Consider the following 13311-nt stretch of genomic DNA (forward strand, 5'->3'; position numbering starts at 1 on the left):
CAACACTGCCATCTGGTGAGTAGGTCAACTATTGTGATATGTGATGATAGGATAATGGATTGTCTATCAGAAGGAACTTAACTGTTGCACTCTATACAATAATTGTAATGGTGTCTTGTGGGTACATTTGTGCAAATGGCAGTGTCCCTGTAAGATTCAGCACTTCACTGTGATAACATCACTTTAAAACTACTGTTGGAAAAACGCAATTTGTTGGAATAATATTTTCCCGAAAGTCTACCAAGTTTCAATAGAGGAAAAATGTATTTATCACGAGACTCCCAGGAAATATCACAGAAATCAGAAGTGCCAATTTAAAGCATTTAAAACCAAGATAGGGTCACGATGACAGGGTTCTCCACAAATAAGATGGGTGCAGTGCAACTATGTAAAGATTTCAGAGCAAATGAAACTGATATTTAGTAATGAAAAGAGTAACTATCTTTGATCGCCAATGATGTTGTTGTGAATTGTAAAACAGACCATTCATAAATTCCGAGTGTTATGTTCCTCAATTCAGCAGTAGGCTCTCAACACAGAGAGCTTAGGACGCAACCCGAAAACAGCATTGTCGAATCATACGATCTTTGTAACGGTTGTCAAACACAAAAGTCAAATCACCAAAGATGCTAAGCTTGTTAGATATTCTGTCATTAGTTCCAGGTTATCTCCTATATTTGGCAAATTCAAGTTTATGATTATACAGATAGCAGATCAGCTCATAGATGACTGGCAGATATAGTTTAAATAAAAGGCCTCTTAACGGGACCAACATTTAAAAAAAATATGCATATCTACTCTCACACAGTTTGTTGATGTCACATTCTCTACCGAAGCTCTCGTATGGGCAAGAAGAACAAGACAGCACAGAGAAGCAGGGGAAGAGCAGTATTTTGACATGCAAAGGCAAGAGACCTGTTTAAATTATGCAACCTATGAAGTACAGAATAAACTTAGCAATTTGAATGCGAGACATGAGTCATTTTGGGTTTCAGTGGGATTGGGACTGGATAGGAAAATAGCCAAGGCTCTAGTAGAGGAGAATATATCATTTTCCATTATGCCACTGAATTGTAAATGGACCGAGATGCCTATGTAGTGAATTGTGCATCGTTTCAAGTTTTAGTCGTATGTACGGTATACGCATATTCAGAGCATTCGGGAAGTATATGGACCCCTTCCCCTTTTCCACATTTTGTTATGTTGTAGCCTTATTCTAAAATGGATGAAATTATTATATATCCTCATCAATACCCCATAATGACAAAGCATAAAGAGGTGTTTAGAAATTTTAGCAACTATAGAAAAAAATGTATTCAGACCCTTTGCTATGAGACTCAAAATTGAACTCAAGTGAATCTTGTTTCCATTGATCATTCTTGAGATGTTTCGACAACTTGATTGGAGTCTACCTGTGGTAAATTTAATTGATTGGACATGATTTGGAACGGCACACACCTGTCTATATAAAGGTCCCACAGTTGACAGTGCATGTCGGGGAAAAAACCAAGAGACAAGTTCAAAGGATTTGTCCTTAGAGCTCCATGACAGGATTGTGTCGAGGCACAGATCTGGGGAAGGGTACAAAAACATTTCTGCAGCATTGAAGGTCCCCTCCATTGTTCTTAAATGGAACAAGTTTAGAACCACCAAGATTGGCCGCCTGGCCAAACTGAGCAATCGGGGGAGAAGGGCCTTGGTCAGGGAGGTGACCAACAACCCGATTAGTTCCTCTGTGGAGATGGAAGAACCTTCCAGAAGGAAAAGCATCTCTGTAGCACTCCACCAATCAAGCCTTTATGGTAGTGGCCAGATGAAAGCCATTCCCCAATAAAAGGCACATGTAAGCCCGCTTGGAGTTTGCCAAATGGAACCTAAAGGATTATGACAATGAGAAACAAGATTCTGTGGTCTGATGAAACCAAGATTAATCTCAGATATCTCAATTCTTATTAGGCAAAAATTTGCTAATGCCCTTCATGTGATCAGGTTCTTCTGCGGGCTTGCAATCTCAGCTCTGAAGTAAGGAGGGGGAAAAACTATTTTAGAATAAGGCTGTAACGCAACATGTGGAAAACGTCAAGTGGTCTGAAAACTTTAGGAATGCACTGTACATCATCCAATGAAATACTTACTTGCAGGTTCCTTCTCGACAAAGCAACAATTAGAAATAGTAAAAAAAAAATATGAACATAAAGTCAATGGCAGTAGAACAGAATACATCTTTTAGCAGATGTACAATACAGGAAGGCACAATTTATAGGCCTATCAAATGTGACTGTTTGAAGAGTCAATGACAGGTCAAAGAGGCACATCTTTTATCGGCTATACTGTAGGGGTTTCCTGTAGGGTTTATGAACTGCATTTGTGTTGCGTGTGCAGTACAGAAGTGTCAATTGTGCGTGTGCTTTTACTTTGTGTGAAGTAAATACTTTAGGCTAAAGGCTTCCATGCAACAACCTGATTAGATAATGTGGCAGAATATTTGTATTTGCTAATCTGATGCTGCACATGTGCATTTTATGGAAGTGCATTAGTGCCGACATTGGGGTAAAATGTTGTAATTTCACAGGTCTTGTCATAAACATTTATCGGAAAATATAAAGAGTCTGCCCGGGACCCCAGTTACCCATGTTAATCCCTAATATGCACATTTTCATTCATATACAATGAAAACATGACCTTCAAGGAGATGGTGCATAGACTTTTATTCCAGGTAAGGCTAGAGAGGGGTTATTACCTGGCGGTTCGTCCCACTCTGTGGATGTGTGTGTTGGCGTCCTCTGGACAGTGAAACTACAACACCCAGTTCACAGCAGGGAAGTCTGCAAAGTGGGGGGGACATAACAATTACTCACCACCAGCCGTGAAGAACCTGCTGCCTTGTATCAGAACAGCAAATATTTTTATTTTAGGGGCAGTGTTTGAACTGTGCCCAAAAACGGTATCCTTGTCCCTACTGACTAAGAACATCGAGCCAGTCTGTAGACTAGACTGCTGAAGTGTCAGCATTACCTAGGCCTCTGGCTGCAATGTCTGTGGCGAAGAGCACAGCGTTCTTCTTCTTGATGAAGTCGTTGTAGACCTCCACCCTCTTCATCTGCTGTTGCTTCCCATGCAGGGCCAGGATGGGCATGCCCGGACGCAGCCGGCAGAAGACCCGCAACAGGTATTGCACCTATGGATGGCGAGAGAAAGAGAGACTTCATGTTTGCAGCTCAGACTACAACTAGACCATGAAGCTATAATAAGCCAAATGGAGGAGCAGTTACACGAACTAGCAGAGTCTCAACTCTTTGCAGCAGGCAAAGAAGACTATTACTTTCTTCTGCAGGTGGCTCCTGATGAAGGAGAAGAGCATGTTGACCTTCTTGGACAGCTCACACCACGTAGTTGTGCTCCAGTGTGGCCGGCGTGCTACATGGACACACAAACATGACGTTTTTAGATTGGCCTCTTTCAGGTCGTTTATGTTTGTCTTTGTCTTGTTGCTACAGAGGATAAAGAACTAAGGCGGTGTGTGCCTTAACATTTAAAGCTGGGGTAGCATTTGATTGTGTAGCATACCTGGGTTAAGAAAAAGCAACAATTTGAAATAATTGTAAAAACTTTAGTGATTTTACTAATTTTTCAAATAGTAGGCTATTTGAAGTCATACCAGCTTCGCTCCTAACAGGTCTCAGGTAAAATGCAGTTAAAACATTGACGTGCACTTCCTGAGGAGCCCTGACAAGGCTGACAGAATCCGTTCATCTCTTCCTCTGCTGCAGTAGCCTGTCCTTCCTTAATACCATATAATAAATGAGCTTCAACATCGCGGACAAAGCCATTACAGCAGCATAAACACTAAACCAGCTTATCAGCAAAGGCTCATCGAAAAAGCTACAGAAGAGCATAAAGCAAGCGCTGTATGATCAAAGTGTAAGACTGGATTGAAGTTGCTAACATTCCGATAAACAATTCTATGTTAGTGGGAAAGAAACCACACTATCAATCAGCACCTGACTGCACAGTGACACGTCATTCTTTAGAAGGGCTAGGGACTTCACAGAGCATCCATGACAACGCTCGTATTTGTTGCATGTACCGGACCACTTTTGCATTTCCCGTATTCATACCAAATACTGGATGTCAGTTTGTCCCGATATAGGCAATCAGTGTAAGCACCCTGTAATCGCTGAGTAATAACATGCACATGATCTACGTGTAGCTCCGGAGACTCATTGAAATCACTACTGAATTCAAACGTTACCTTACACAAGTATTTTCAATTCAGACTGTTTTTCATTTGCTGAGTTTATAGAAATCCAAGGGACGTTAACCCCAACTGCCAGATTTCTAAAAGCCAAGACGAAGAGTATTTGACACAGGACTATAGTGGTGATGTGTTATATAATAGAGCTCCTACCTGAACTTGGCCTTCTCGTGCATCCAGACGTACTCTGGGTCTTGGAGGCTGAGACGGGCCAGGTCTTTCAATGACTTGGTCTGTGTGGCTGAGAACAGCAGTGTCTGACGGGTCTTGGGGAGGTTCTCCACTATGGCGTTGATAGTGTCGGCAACACCTATGTCCAAGATACGATCCGCCTTATCCAAAACTGGAAGTTAAAAAGCCATGAGGACCATGTCACAAGACCATAGATTTTGCAAACAAGTATATTAATCTCCAATGATCTGCCTACAGATCAAAACAGTGCTACTCAAGCAATGTTGCTTAATATTAACGGTAAGAATGTGAAAAAAAGTTCATAAACAACTTATAGCTCATACAACAGTAAAACTATTTGTATGGTGGCCTAGAAGCTCAGGTTTAACCATGTACCAAGCATGTGCAGATCGGAAGCGTGGAAGGCAGCTGTCTCGTCCATGTGCTGGAGCAGGCGTCCCGGCGTGCAGATGATGACGTTAGTGCGGTGGATCTTCTCAGACTCATTCTTCAGGTCCTGCAAAAAAAACATACCACAGAGATAAAACTCTGGCAACTGCAGCTGTACTTTATATACAGAATTTTACATTCTATGTCAGTCTATCCCTTAAAAACACCCACATCAGTAGAAATGCACTTTTTCGAGATGAAAGAATGGCCAGAGCTTACCCAAAGTTGCACATTGATTAAAGTTGTTTTCATCAAAGTATGATATACAGAGCCTTCAGAAAGGATTCACACCCCTGGACTTTTCCCACATTTTGTTGCGTTACAGCCTGAATATAAAATTGATTAAATTGAGATTGTGTTTCTGTGTAGGCCAGTAACACAATACCCCATGTCAATGTGGAATTACAGTGGGGCAAAAAGGTATTGTCAGCCACCAATTGTGCAAGTTCTCCCACTTAAAAAGAGAGGCCTGTAATTTTCATCATAGGTACACTTCAACTATGACAAACAAAAAGGTTTTAAAAAAATCCAGAAAATCACATTGTAGGATTTTTTATGAATTTATTTGCAAATTATGGTGGAAAATAAGTATTTGGTCAATAATAAAAGTTTCTCAATACTTTTTTATATACCCTTTGTTGGCAATGACAGAGGTCAAACGTTTTCTGCAAGTCTTCACAAGGTTTCACACACTGTTGCTGGTATTATGGCCCATTCCTCCATGTAGATCTCCTCTAGAGCAGTGATGTTTTGGGGCTGTTGCTGGGCAACACAGACTTTCAACTCCCTCCAAAGATTTTCTATGGGGTTGAGATCTGGAGACTGACTCGGCCACTCCAGGTCCTTGAAATGCTTCTTACGAAGCCACTCCTTTGTTGTCCGGGCGGTGTGTTTGGGATCATTGTCATGCTGAAAGACCCAGCCACATTTCATCTTCAATGCCCTTGCTGATGGAAGGAGGTTTTCACTCAAAATCTCACGATACATGGCCCCATTCATTCTTTCCTTTACATGGATCAGTCGTCCTGGTCCCTTTGCAGAAAAACAGCCCCAAAGCATGATGTGTCCTCCAAACCCGACGGGTTAAGTTTTTACCAAAAAGTTATATTTTGGTTTCATCTGACCATATGACATTCTCCCAATCTTCTTCTGGATCACCCAAATGCTCTCTAGCAAACTTCAGACGGGCCTGGACATGTACTGGCTTAAGCAGGGGGACACGTCTGGCACTGCAGGATTTGAGTCCCTGGCAGCGTAGCGTGTTACAGATGGTAGGCTTTGTTACTTTTTGCTCACCGGATTTTTGCTTTTGCGGATTGGGATTTTTGCTCACCGCTCTTGTGATCACCGCTCTTGTGATCATTTTGACCCCACGGGGTGAGATCTTGCGTGGAGCCCCAGATCGAGGGAGATTATCAGTGGTCTTGTATGTCTTCCATTTCCTAATAATTGCTCCCACAGTTGATTTCTTCAAACCAATCTGCTTACCTATTGCAGATTCAGTCTTCCCAGCCTGGTGCAGGTCTATAAATTTGTTTCTGGTGTCCTTTGACAGCTCTTTGGTCTTGGCCATAGTGGAGTTTGGAGTGTGACTGTTTGAGGTTGTGGACAGGTGTCTTTTATACTGATAACTTCAAACATTAATACAGGTAACGAGTGGAGGACAGAGGAGCCTCTTAAAGAAGAAGTTACAGGTCTGTGAGAGCCAGAAATCTTGCTTGTTTGTAGGTGACCAAATACTTATTTTTCACCATAATTTGCAAATTAATCCAAAAAAAATCCTACAATGTGATTTTCTGGAAAGAAAATTCTCATTTTGTCTGTCATAGTTGAAGTATACGATGAAAATTACAGGCCTCATCTTTTTAAGTGGGAATACTTGCACAAATGGTGGCTGACTAAATACGTTTTTGCCCCACTGTATGTTTTTAGAAAATGTTTCACTAATTAAAAAATGTAAAGCTGAAATGTCGTGAGCCAATAAGTAAATTTTCAACCCCTTTGTTCATATTCTTTGCTAGTGAGTTATTAGACCAGTTATAGCTAAATTCTAGTCAGCTATGAGGGAGTGGTTGATTCCTACAAAAGCACAAAACATGTACATTTCTAGACATCTTTAAAAAGCAAGTCAGGTAAAGAGTTTATATTTTTATGCCTTAAAGGGACAGTGCTGTATTTTGAGAGAGGTTTGAATAAGCTCAGTAGCCAATAGGCAGAGGGTAGCATAATTTGTCTGATTCTCTGTAATATGGCATTGTAATAATAATTACATTTATTTTGTAAAGTAGTTTCTTGAATCAAACACATCTTCAGTAACCTCCTTATCTGAAGGAAAAGTGGATAAAGAAGTTAATGTCAAGGCCTGCATATTTTTTTCCAAAGGTCTCATGGACTGTAGGCTACATTGAACACCACACATTGACTACTACTGTAGGCTGAATGATAGGACAGCTATTTCCATGTTAAATGTTACAGGATCCATTTTCTCCATTGTTTCAGATGGTAAACCACTAATAGGGATAAATGATGATCAAAATAGTTGGAGCCCTACTTGGCCACTGTTATAACGGTAACTTAAAGCGGGTACTGCCTCAGTGTTCACAATAAACGGGTGCCAGAAGTTGCACAGAATTTTCAATGTTGAAGTTTGCACTCAGCCGACCTGAAATTTGCTGTGCCGAAAAAAAAACGAGGGAACATTGCTTTCAATAGTTATCCATATTACCGGAACTTCATCTTATTCTAACTATTTCTATAGCAGATTGTCGGCTACAATTTATGGAAGATGCCAAAACTTGAGATAACAATAGATGATGAAGTCAAAGATAGTAGATTACCTGGATGGGTCTGATCTCAAAATGGTGCCTGAATAGGACCCCACAGACCAGCAGTTTTCTCCCCAACTGTCAGGCAGATGGTCTCTGAGCCAGTTGGTATCTGAAACCCATCAGACTCCTGAACACTTGAACTGGACTGACCACCTGCTCTGATTCTCCTCACCTTAACACACATGCACTCAGGCATGCACACATATACTGATCAAAAATATAAAAACCCAACATGCAACATTTTTACTGATTTAAAGTTCATATAAGGAGATGAGTTAATTGAAACAAAATTAGGCCCTAATCTACAGATTTTACATGACTGGGCAGGGGCGTGGCTCAGTGGGGATCCAGACAGTCAATCAGAATGAGTTTTTCCCCACAAAATGACTTTATTACACACAGAAATACTGCTCAGTTTCATCAGCTGTCCGGCCTGCTGGTCTCAGACGATCCCGCAGGTGAAGAAGTCAGAGGTGGAGGTCCTAAGCTGGCATGGATACACACAGTCTGCAGTTGTGAGGCCAGTTGGAAGAACTGCCAAATTGTCTAAAATGACGTTGGAGGCATATGGTAGAGAAATGAACATTAAATTCTGAAAACAGCAGCTCTGGTGGACATTCCTGCAGTCAGCATGCCAATTGTACAATCCCCAAAATGTAGACATCTGTGTCATTGTGTTGTGTGACAGAACTGCACATTTTAGAATAGCCGTTTATTGTCCCCAGCAGTAGGTGCACCTGTGCAATGACCATGCTGTTTAATCAGCTTCTTAATATGCCAAGCCTGTCAGGTGGATGAGAGAAATAAGCTTTTTGTGCACATGGAAAAATTCTGGGAACTTTTATTTCAGCTCATGAAACATAGGATCAACACTTTACATGTTCCATTTATATTTTTGTTCAGTATATACATTTATGCTACACACACAATCACAACTGCTCCTACCAGACTCTTATTATACTGCTAAATTGATACACTCCCCTCCCCCCAATACGTGTAAATATTGGCCTATAAATTGTGCCCTCCTGTACCATTCTTATGCTAAAATGTTTATTCTATTATACTGCCATTTACTTTATGTTGGTATTATCTTTCATTACTTCTTGTTGCATTGTCAAGAAGGAACCTGCAATTAAGCATTTTGTTGGACAAAGTATACCATGCGTACCCCCGTTCATACGACGAATAAAACTTGAAACTTGAAATGGTTAGCAAGATACTGTAGCTAGCTAGCTCGACTGACGGTGGTCAGTGCCCTATTTGTTGACTTTTATTAGCTCCATGTGGAAATTCCTTATATGTAAAAGTAGCCTAAGTGTGTATTAGTAAGTAGCCTAAGTATATATAAGTAGCCTAGGTATAAGTAGCCTAGGTAACCTAAATGTCCAAATTGTGGCGGCAATTTCGTCTGGGAGGGGTCCTTTAACCTTGCCTAAATGAATCAATGATCGGTTGCAGAATCCAAAGGAATAACTAGGCACAAAACGTTTCCTTTCAAATCCAACATGAAATGATCAACAAATACAGGTACTTGAAAGTAAATAGTGTACCTTTCTGCCAATGATGAGGCCGGCAGAGAACTCATGGTTCTTGCCCACTTTACGGAGCACCTCGAGGTCTGATAGGCCAGCTCTCGTGTGGTGGAGATGATGAGGGCCCCCAGGCCATCCATTGCTGTCCACTGCTGACGATAAACATTCCAATACCTGGAAATGAAACCAAGACGTGTGAAAAGCAATGACAAGCCATCAATAGCCTGAAATAATGGATGCACATTGCATCTGCATTCATATCATCGTGTATATCTCTCTGGTTACCCCCAAAACCAATTCTTTCTTTGGCCGCCTCTCCTTCCAGTTCTCTGCTGCCAATGACTGGAACGAACTACAAAAATCTCTGAAACTGGAAACACTTATCTCCCTCACTAGCTTTAAGCACCAACTGTCAGAGCAGCTCACAGATTACTGCACCTGTACATAGCCCATCTATAATTTAGCCCAAACAAAAACCTCTTTCCCTACTGTATTTATTTTATTTATTTTGAATCCCATTATTTTTATTTCTACTTTGCACATTCTTCCACTGCAAATGTACCATTCCAGTGTTTTACTTGCTATATTGTATTTACTTTGCCACCATGGCCTTTTTTTGCCTTTACCTCCCTTATCTCACCTCATTTGCTCACATCGTATATACAGTAATTTCCGGACTATAAGCCGCTACTTTATTCCCACACTTTGAACCTCGCGGTTTATACAATGACGCAGCTAATTTATGGATTTTTCCCGCTTTCACAAGATTCATGCCGCCAAAAAACTGAGCACCGTCACATAATGTGACGTAAATCGAGCGCGCTCAAACTTCCCATCATTCTGATTACGGTAGTAATTTTGTCACCCTCATCATGGCAAAGACACAGAGAAATGCATACGATGCAGCTTTCAAGTTGAAGGCGATCGATCTGGCTGTTGGAAAAGGAAATAGAGCTGCTGCATGGGAGCTTGGCCTTAATGAGTTGATGATAAGACGTTGGAAACAGCAGCGTGAGGAACTGACTCAGTGCAAAAAAGACAACAAAAGCTTTTAGAGGGAAGAAAAACAGATGGCCCAAAGTATTTGCAGCCATTCGACATCAGTGTAAATTGTGCATTTAAGGTGGCGCTCCTTGTTCAGTGGGAGGCTTGGATGACAAGTGGGGAGAAATCCTTCACTAAAACGGGCCGCAGGCGAATAGCATCTTATGGTCAAGTCTGCCAGTGGGTCCTGACAGCGTGGAGCATTGTCAAAAAATCCACTATCATCAACGGGTTTCGAAAGGCTGGACTGCTGCGTGTTGAAGGGGCAGCATGAGCTCAGCGGGGTATTTGCCTCCGGATGAAAGTGACGAGAGCAACAATGAAAACGATCCAACATCGGATGAAGCAATTCTGAGGCTATTCAACTCCGACACTGAAGGAGATGACTTCAGTGGTTTCAATGCACAGGAGGAGGAAGATAGTGACCAATTACTTTCTTGGTAGGCTACTGTTTTAATTTTTGTTAAAAGCCGTGTTTCGTTAAAGCCTATTTATTTTTGTTACAAGCCGTGTTTCGTTTAAAGGCTGTGTAAAGTTAATTTGTTTCAATGTACCGGTAGGCACCTGCGGCTTATAGACATGTGTGGCTTATTTATGTACAAAATACATCGTTTTTAATAATTCAGTGGGTGCGGTTTATATTCAGGTGCGCTTAATAGTCCAGCAATTACGGTAGACTTGTTTCTACTGTATTATTGACTGTATGTTTGTTTTACTCCATGTGTAACTCTGTGTTGTTGTATGTGTCAAATTGCTTTGCTTTATCTTGGCCAGGTCGCAATTGTAAATGACAACTTGTTCTCAATTTGCCTACCTGGTTAAATAAAGGTGAAATAAATAAAATATCAGCTTGCAATATTGCATAGATATAGAACACAATTGGGTACTCACAGGAATGAGAAAGGCCAGTGTTTTTCCAGAACCAGTCTTTGCAGCACCCAGAACATCTTTTCCTTGCAACGCAAAGTCAATTGTCTGTCTCTGTATTTCTGTGGGCTGACGATACTGTGCTTCCATTAGACCTGGGGTAAACAACAAAAATGTCAATCCCAAACAAGAGATACTTTCAATGGTATAATATGTTTGCCAATGGCATGTTGGTTCACATTGCATTAATGGCAAAAGCAGTCAATGCCATTTCATAACCAATTTATGTTTACCTCACAGGGTATTCTTAGAGATGGGGAAATCTGAAAACCTCTCAGCATCCTTGGCATTTATCTAGAATACAAAAGTGTTCCAGTGTATCTACACTGCCCCAGAAGTATTGATATGATACAAATCATTTAGCTATCGTTACGCAACCTAGGACTTCCTAAAATGACTTATGGGACAGGAGGTTGCTTTGATAAGACTGAAGATGTGATAGCTAGCTAGATATCTCATTTACAGTCCTAGGACATGTTCAGTTGCCAGACGTTCTCCAACATTGCAGGTAGACAAGCCATGAATAGAGCCGATGTGAGTCCTTATTCTACATGAGGTGTGTGATCTACATAGCGTATTTCTATTTCATATGTGCAGAATGCGGCCTTAGCCATCTACGCCAGCTAACGTTAGCTAGCTCGTCTCGCCCTACCTAGTAGGATAAAAACAAAAACGTTGTTTACCTCGTTATATTTGTTGACCAGCCGTTGAATACCTTCTTTCTCCACCTGCCATTCAGGTTTCATTTTCTGTATTTTCTCCTGTTTGACTCTTGTTTTTGTCTTATTGTATTTCTTCTTCCATCGCTCGAAGTTATTCACAGGATCAGCGGTGTCGGTTGGGTTTTTCTTCCCCATCTTTTTCCTGGGGGACAGGTTTGGTCGGAGAATTCAATGTTTGAAAAATAAATGTTTGGTAATTCAGCCATAGGTATAAAAACGCTGAAGCAGACACGCATGTAGATGCATAAATATGACGTTATTGAAACAGCAAGAGGGATATGGGAGATGTAGTTCATTAGTCAGATTCATTGCAAAACGTTCAGTCTGTTGAAAAGCTTTTTGCAACGAAAACCGTTTACTCCAAACGGAAAAAGTGTTGCATCTCTTCGTCCATCTATGGACCCAGTACTTAATGGAGCAGCTGACCAATTATGCAAGACTTCAGTTTTGGGTTAACCAAAATTAAGTTGTCTTGAACGCACCATATGGATCATGCTTGAAGAGAGGTGTATACATGTCCCATCTGAACTTTTCAGATCAGCTCTTTTGCCAATAATTAGACAAAATATCATAGTTGGGCTGCCTGTGTAAACACAACCATAGTGCTCATTCAGAAAGCAGTTTCAGATAAAAAATAATTGTATTCAAGCTACAATATATATATTTTTGGGCAAGTTGATCAAGTAATTGATCTGTTATTCTCATTGAAAGCAAGTCTAAGAAGCTGTTGGTAGATCTGTTCTGAGTGCTATTTTTATGTTTCCCATTTTTAAGATTCATTTTTTGTATCTTTTACTTTCGGTTTTGTACACATGCTGAAAATATAATATTTTTGCTTATTGAAAATCAAAACACATTTTGTCACATGAGCCAAATACAACAGTGAAACGCTTACTTAGAAGCCCTTAACCAACAATGCAGTTAAGAAATAATACCTTAAAAATATTAATTGAAACAAATAATTAAAGAGCAGCAGTAAATAACAATAGCGAGGCTATATACTGGGGATACCGGTACAGTGTCAATGCTCGGAGGTAATATGTACATGTAGGTAATTAAAGTGACTATGCATAGATAATAAACAGAGTAGCACAAGTGTAAAAGAGGGGTGGGCAATGCAAATAGTCTGGGTAGCCATTTGATTAAATGTTCAGGAGTCTTATGGCTTGGGGGTAAAAATCTATTTAGAAGCCTCTTGGACCTAGACTTGGCGGTCCGGTACCACTTATCGTGCGGTAGCAGAGAGAACAGTCTATGACCAGGGTGGCTGGAGTCTTTGACAATTTTTAGGGCCTTCCTCTGACACCGCCTGGTATAGAGGTCCTGGATGGCAGGAAGCTTGGCCCCGGTGATGTACTGGGCAGTACGCACTACCCTCTGTA

General features: G+C 40.8%; 1 pseudogene; it reads right to left on the reverse strand.

Annotated features, from left to right (window-relative positions):
• The window catches only part of LOC135549402 (probable ATP-dependent RNA helicase DDX10), a 138145-nt pseudogene extending 126048 nt beyond the window's left edge, over positions 1-12097 (reverse strand).
• Positions 12098-13311: the final 1214 nt, after the last annotated feature.

This window comes from Oncorhynchus masou, chromosome 12 (assembly GCF_036934945.1).
Source record: "Oncorhynchus masou masou isolate Uvic2021 chromosome 12, UVic_Omas_1.1, whole genome shotgun sequence".
Classification (NCBI taxonomy): domain Eukaryota; kingdom Metazoa; phylum Chordata; class Actinopteri; order Salmoniformes; family Salmonidae; genus Oncorhynchus; species Oncorhynchus masou.